The following is a 7,906-nucleotide window of genomic DNA, read 5'->3' as shown; positions in this document are numbered from 1 at the left end:
TGAACTTGAGATTGATGTGAGTTGTGAACCTTGGTTTGTGCAACGTCAAAGACTGCGTTAATACCGGTGAATTGCTGAAGTTGTTGCATTTTTGTAAAAGCAGAAGAAAATGTAGGACTGAAATCATGATCCTCACCATAAAGTATATGAGAAATTGTAAAAAAAAATACAAAAATCGCAGCTTGCTCTGCACAGTTCAGATGTATTTGTATTTAGGAACTGAGTTCTAAACGTAAGATGTTAAAATAGTTTTAAGATTAGGTTTGCACAATAACGTATTATATTCAAAAACATAAACTATTTTTAATAACATATCTATCCGTGCAATGGAAAAACACGTCCAATTGATAGATTAGATTATTGTGTAAAATGCTGAATGAAAAACAAAAGATGTTTTTAATTCTCTTAAGAGGACTACATGATTTTCAGCAGATCGTACGTTCTAACATGTATGTAAAAACGGCTCGTTTGGGTTGAGAAAATTTTTTTACGTAGAGGAGCTAACAACGTTTCGACCTTTTTCAGTCATCCTCAGGTTCTAGACATCACGGATCGTAAGTTCAACCAACTTTTGTGCATTATCCTAGACCTCTGGTGGCTGAGCGGTAAGTCTAAGGGCTTATAACGCTAGACACCGGATTTCGATATATGCAATGAGCATAGCAATTGTTTCACTTTACAGTTAACAACTAAAACTTATAACTTATAACTTTTTTATATCAAAGTTGCTCTGTCAGTTAAAAGTTTCATTGTATAGATTTTTTTATCTCCCTGCGGTAGCTCAGCAGCATGTTTTAGAGCTTCTAACATTAGAAATCTGATGACGAGATAGTAAGTAGGCCATTTACGCATAACAACAAACAAACAGCTTTTATTTCGTCGTTACTAATGGAATGTTAGACGCTTTACTTCATGGACATTTGCTTTTGCTTATTCAAGTTAATAACATTAATATAAAATAAGAAGTACCTCTGTACCTATGTAAATATTTGATATTTCATCAAATATATTGCGCCAAAATAGTTTCTGTAGCATCAACAGCTTATGAACAAACTGTAATTTCATTGTAATATTTTTTTTAAAAGTTTAAAAAAATCCCTATTACAAAACTATTTTCAGAATAGTATAAAGTGGTACACATGTAGGAAGAATATTTTTTAACAGCTGATGACCTGTAGGATAAAAACAAATAATTTACGATAATAACGATCTTTTCAAAATTATTATAACGTATGTGAAATTTTATTTCTGTTAATTTTAGTGTTCATGTACAGTTTAACAATCATATCTATTTTTTATTCTTTCATATGAAAAATATATCTATTAAAATACAAACTTTAGAGAAATTTAGCTTCTCTCAACTAACAGAAAATAAACCATGACGTTTTATTTCTTCCACAAAGTTTCCTCAATTGGTAGAGAGAGATGAATTTTGGAGAAATACTAAAGGTCCGTCGTTAAATTTATTATTAAAATCCAGTTTCAAATTCGTCTGATATTATAAGTATGTTTATATAAAATGATAAAATATTACATACATCAAGGAAATAATGTGATATTTTGTTATTAATTTGTTTAAACAACTACTGCAAAAATTAATAATAACGCTATAATAGTTTACAACGTTGGAAATGCAAAATTTTTAGGTCCTTATCAGGTTTACTAAATCGACATTTTCACCTTAAACCTACAAAAGACTAGGTTGAAAAAACAAGTTACTGATAAGAATTTAAATAACTTTACTATACTCAGTCAAACACTTTTAGGATAATATTATCAGTTCCTCATATAGTTTAAAGTTATCTCAAAGTATTAGCAGTGTCTACTAAAAGGTAAAATACTCGAATTATAGGGTTTTTATGGTCTTATATAAAGACGTTTTGAACCTACGGGTTTTTCTGAAATCATGAATTACTAACAGATGTCACTAGTTACAATGTACTTTGAATTGACCACAAAGCTACACAGTGGGCTATCTGTGCTTTTCCAACCACGATATCGAAATCCAGTTTCTGGCGATGTGAATCCGCAGATATGCCGATGTGTCACTAGGGGCGTTACAATGTACTTATTATAGATTTAGTTTGTCGTTAATTGTAAAGCTATACAATGAGCTGTATTTGTTCTGACCACCGCAGGTATCGAAACCCGATTTTTAGTCTTATTAGCCATTAGGATTACTGATAATCCTCTGGGGAGCAGTTAGAGGGTTAGCAGTAATCCTAATGGCTTATAACACTTAAAAATAAGTTGACATTATTTTTAGGTTTTAATTTTGATTTTTGACATAAACGCTAAAATGATGGATTTTTTCTTTCCTACATTTACATGAGTTAATTATTATTATTGTTCAAGTAGTTGCACAAATCAAATTGGTAGAAAAAAATTAGTTGCTCAAACTGTTTCCACAGGTTTTTGTCTGTCACTGGTAAAAATTGCAACTCGTAATCTGAGGGTCGCAAGTTCGCATCCCCGTTGCGCCAAACATGCTCGCCCTTTCAGCCGTGGGGGCGTTATAAAGTGACGGTCAATCCCACTATTCGTTGGTAAAAGAGTAACCCAAGAGTTGGCGGTGGGTGGTGATGAATAGCTGCCTTCCCTCTATCTTACACTGCTGAATTAGGGACGGCTAGCACAGATAGCCCTCGAGTAGCTTTGTGCGAAATTCCAAAACAAACAAACAAACAAACAAGCATATATGCTTAATGATTTTCTGTTGTTAAAATTTTGTGACGTCATATCTGATTAATGATTATTCTTTTGTTTGAAATCAAATGTGCTTTATAGTTTTCTTTTCTTAAAAAATTATTTACGGAAGGCAATTACAGATAATTATGTTACTAACGTTGTTAATTATTATTTTATCCGTGTGATGAACTTGTTTGTTTCTTTATGGTTTAAACGCACAGCTGTTCTCTTTACCACAGGGGAATCAAATCCCTTATTTTAGCGTTATAAGTCCGTATATTTGCCGTTAACACACTGAGGGACTATTATTGTGCAAAAGCGTCATTTTCGGACTTGAAACATTACTTTTAACCTCCACCTTTTCTCCAGTGGCTCAGAGGTAAGTCTGAAAGCTTATAACACTGAAAATCGAGTTTCTATATACGTGACGGGTACTGAACAGATAGCCTATCGTGTAGCTTTGCACCGAACAACAAGCACAGCAACAAGTGTTACTTACAGTAAATGTCTCAAACTGGTTTCAAATAATTTTAATTCGTGAAATCTTATGAAACCATGTATATTTCAGCGTTAAGTGGCTTGTGAACTTGATAGCTAAACGTCATAAAATGGTGAACAAATCACGCACTTTTGAAATAGCAAGGTCATTATGTGAATTTCTGTTAGTGTTTGTTTGTTTCAGAATTTTTCGCAAAGCTACTCGAGGCCTATCTGATCTAGCCGTCCCTGATTTAGCAGTGTAAGACTAAAGGGAAGAAGGCTAGTAATCACCATCTACCTCCAATTGTTGGGCTACTCTTTTACCAACGAATAATGGGATTGATAGTAACACAGCTGACAGGGCGAACATGTTTGGTGTGACGGAAATTAAAACTCGCGACCCTCAAATTCCTGCGCCCTAACCATGTGATCATGCTGATCCGCTAGGTTGTGTAAACATATTGATAACATATTAGATGGAGTACCTGTCCATTGGACGGACGAAATGTAACTCGTTTTGTAACAAAAGATAGAAAATTGTGCTTCCATACTTTTTTAACATAGAGAAATAAAAATATCAACATTGTTACACACCTTCGATTTGTGTGTGTGTGTTTTTCGTATAGCAAAGCCACAAAGGACTATCTGCTCAGCCTACCGAGGGGAATTGAACCTCTGATTTTAGCGTTGTAAATCCGGAGACATACCACTGTACTACCGGGGAGGTCGATTTATTATGTTACGTACGTTACGTATTACTATTTCAAATAGCCGGAATTTTCAAGTTGAATTTAGAAGTTAATTGTAGCTACGTATTAAATTTAGGATATTTGTCAACAAGATTGATACACACAATTTTCTTTCTTAACACAAATATTTTAAAATATACAAACAACAATACAATTTATAATAACGGTTATTACAAATAGTAATTCATATACAAAAAAATTACAAACTCACATATAATATTCAGTCTTCTATTTGATCCGAAACTGAATATTTTATCCATGATCCAGGTTCACGACGAACGAATTAATTTTATTTCGATGTACAAGATACACTTTACTGGACGGGAATGCTAATTGGCTCTAGTCTTGTTTGGCCTAACGTGGTTTAAAAGTTTACTTTTCACCAAGGAAGATATTTAACGTTCTCTTTTAAATACTAACATCCAAAATTAATTCACAAAACAGTTTGTAATGTTCTAAATCTATAAACGTTCCTCGTCAAATTCTCTAGTTTTCAGATCAATAAACGTTAATCACAATTATAGCTTCTGAGACTTATAGTATACTGACTGTAGCTGATCAATATTATTTTATTACTATCTATTGCGATAGCTAACTTTTATACTTATTAGGCAAGATTATCGAAAATTCACTTAGCGCAACAATATTCGAAGACACGCTAGTGCTTTTGTAAAACATATTATTGATTCTTACTCTCGAGAATCTTCAACAAATTTGGAGAACGAACGAGACCTGCGCAATACACATTTAATAATATACGCTACATGCATTAAACTGAAACAAGCGTAGATATTAAAATAAATGTATAACAGTAAATCCATTACAACACATACAGAAAGACATAATGCTTTCAGGAAATTAGTTGGGGGCTCAAACCCCTGCTCTCCACCTGACCTTCTCATGTCATACTTTATGAAGTTTGGTGCTGATTGATTAAGACATGTGGTTGTTGTTTGTTGTTTTTGGAATTTCGCACAAAGCTACTCGAGGGCTATCTGTGCTAGCCGTCCCTAATTTAGCAGTGTAAGACTAGAGGGAAGGCAGCTAGTCATCACCACCCACCGCCAACTCTTGGGTTACTCTTTTACCAACGAATAGTGGGATTGACCGTCACATTATAACGCCCCCACGGCTGGGAGGGCGAGCATGTTTGGCACGACTCGGGCGCGAACCCGCGACCCTCAGATTACGAAGCGCACGCCTTAACGCGCTAGGCCATGCCAGGCCCTAAGACATGTGGAAACGTGTAAGGAACAGATACAAACATATATATTGGCGTTTATTTACATAGAATATGAGTGAGAAGATCCAACCCCATCCTTTCATGACCTTCCTTATTTTATCCTTTACCACTGTGGCAAGATGTTTGAAAGGAGTAAACAAATAGACACAAATTTAGCTTTATATGTTAGATATTCAGCCTCTTGTAACTCTAGTGTACTTGGATAAATGTTGACATGCTACCAACAAAACGGATTAAAAAGTTAATTTTGTACTTGAGTCTATACTTTCGGTATTCACAGTTCATCTCTGGTAGTTTCATATAAAATCGATTTCCCAACAGTTATCAGACTGTTTATGCTGCAACAACAGTAAATTTTTATAAACGTCAATGGAACTTAAAATTAACTGTCTTGTTTTTTGCGATCGGCAGACAACGATGCCAGGCACACAATAAATTTACATACCGTAATTGAATTGATGTTAATTACAATTATTAATTTGAATTTATATATATATTACTACGTTAGTTTTATAATGTCTTAGCATTTTATTTTATTCGTTACTCTTTTGGTAAATGGCAATTTGAAAAATCTGATATATTACTGTGGACTCCCTTAAGCACCATTGTGAACCTCCAGGGATCTGCGGCACACACTTTGAGAGCCTCAGCCCTAGAAGAACCGGACCAAGAAAACGCTCTGGAATTCGACAGATAAACTCGCTTTCTTTCTCTAGTTGCCAGTATAATCTTGTAACCTGCATTGTTTATTGGCATTGGTCGGCTGTTGCATTCAATCAACGCCATGATCATCCAGTAAAGTATTTTACAATACCCATCGTTTCTGACTCTGATGCTAGACATAGTACTACAATATTCCTGTGGGCTGATTAGACATTACATAATGTAGAAAGCGAAGACATAAAGCAACTAGAACAAAATAATCTTAACGAGTTTCTGGACCACTTATTACTACCATTATAGTACGTAACTGAAATAGCTGAAAAATTAATACAATTTATTTAATATTAAAGAAGGTAAGAAACACATGATATATCCGCATATCATACATATATTTAAACACGGTATTAATAGGTATGTCGAAAGTTGCTGTAGGCCTACTTTACCAATGACGTTAACTAACATAAAACAAACCCACTTAAAACATTTACAAATAACCGCGATAGTTAACACATTCTTTATTTTTCAACTAACTCTCTAACTGATCTAACGATGATTCACGGAACATCGTATTTCTAATGCAGACTTGCTCCAAATATTTTTAGAACTTTCTTAATTTTAACTTCATGCGACTTCTTGTTGATGGCTAAGTTAAACACGTTACGACACTAAATATACCTGGTAAAATGTTCTTAGTTATTTCTGTTTATGAAGGTATTTTATTGTGATTATATAGTTTCTAAATATGCTGATAAGTATACTAAATACCTGGTCAGAAACATACTTGGGTTAAAAAAACGTCTGTTAAGTGTCAATGTGTTTGTTCATTGAGCTATCTACTGTGTCTGCTGAACCACATATCTCAGGAGTGTAATTCCATACATTTACCGCTGTTTCACTGAGGAACAGATATTTATTCAAAATTCTAAGATATATACGAGGTCTGTTCAAAAAATACGCGGACTGACGTCATAAAACAAAATGTACTTTATTTAGAAGTTACAGGTCTGGAACCCCTTCAAAGTACTCTCCTCCCCAACGCTCACACTTATCCCAACGGTGTTTCCACTTGTTGAAACAGTCCTGGTACGCTTCTTTTGTAATGTCCTGTAGCTCCTTCGTCGCATTTGCCTTAATCTTGGGAATCGTTTCAAATCTTCTTCCTTTCAAGGGTCTTTTGAGTTTGGGGAACAAGAAAAAATCGCAAGGAGCAAGGTCATGTGAGTAGGGGGGGTGGGGAAGAACAGTGATCGAGTGTTTGGCCAAAAACTCACGAGTTCTGAGGGCTGAATTTCGCAGCAACGCGGTGCATCTTCAACTTTTCGGTCAAAATCTCGTAACAAGATCCAACTGATATCCCACACTCTTCAGCAAGCTCCCTGACAGTCAGACGTCAATTTGCCCGCACCAGGGTGTTGATTTTGTCGACGTGTGGGTCGCCAGTTGACGTGGAAGGACGTCCAGGACGCTCATCATCTTCAATGGACTGTCGACCATCCTTAAAACGTTCATGCCACTTGAAACATGCCGTACGCTTCATAGCAACACCACCGTAAGCCGTGTTAAGCATGGCAAAAGTTTCAGTCGCAGATTTTCCAAGTTTAACACACAATTTCACAGCAAGTCGTTGCTTCTTCAGGTCATTCATTCTGAAATCCGCCAAACGAAAAAATCGCACTTCACTTAAAACCGCGTAGCTAATACACAAATGAAGATATCTGCAATCGGGAAATGGCGTCGTAATCAGCTGATCTGTGCAAACCTAGCGACACCAAGCGGATTCCCCTGGAACCAACTGGAGCCGCGCAATTCAAACAGTCCGCGTATTTTTTGAACAGCCCTCGTATATCATGATGAACCTTTTACATTTTGTGTCGACTTCCGCTAGCTCTCTTTTCTTGAGGAATATTTAAATGAATTCCCATAATTTAATAAATGAGGTGTTCCGCGTGTGGCTAAACATTTAATGCCTACGAGGGTCAAGATATAATAAGATAAAAACGGGTAAACTAAACAAATACTTCTTTTACCGAACATCGCTGTCTAAGTTTTACATTTATTCAATTTTCAAACTATCGCTAAACAA

This window comes from Tachypleus tridentatus, chromosome 13 (genome assembly GCF_004210375.1).
Source record: "Tachypleus tridentatus isolate NWPU-2018 chromosome 13, ASM421037v1, whole genome shotgun sequence".
NCBI lineage: Eukaryota > Metazoa > Arthropoda > Merostomata > Xiphosura > Limulidae > Tachypleus > Tachypleus tridentatus.
The sequence above is the reverse complement of the archived record's forward strand: the minus strand, read 5'-3'. Positions refer to the sequence as shown.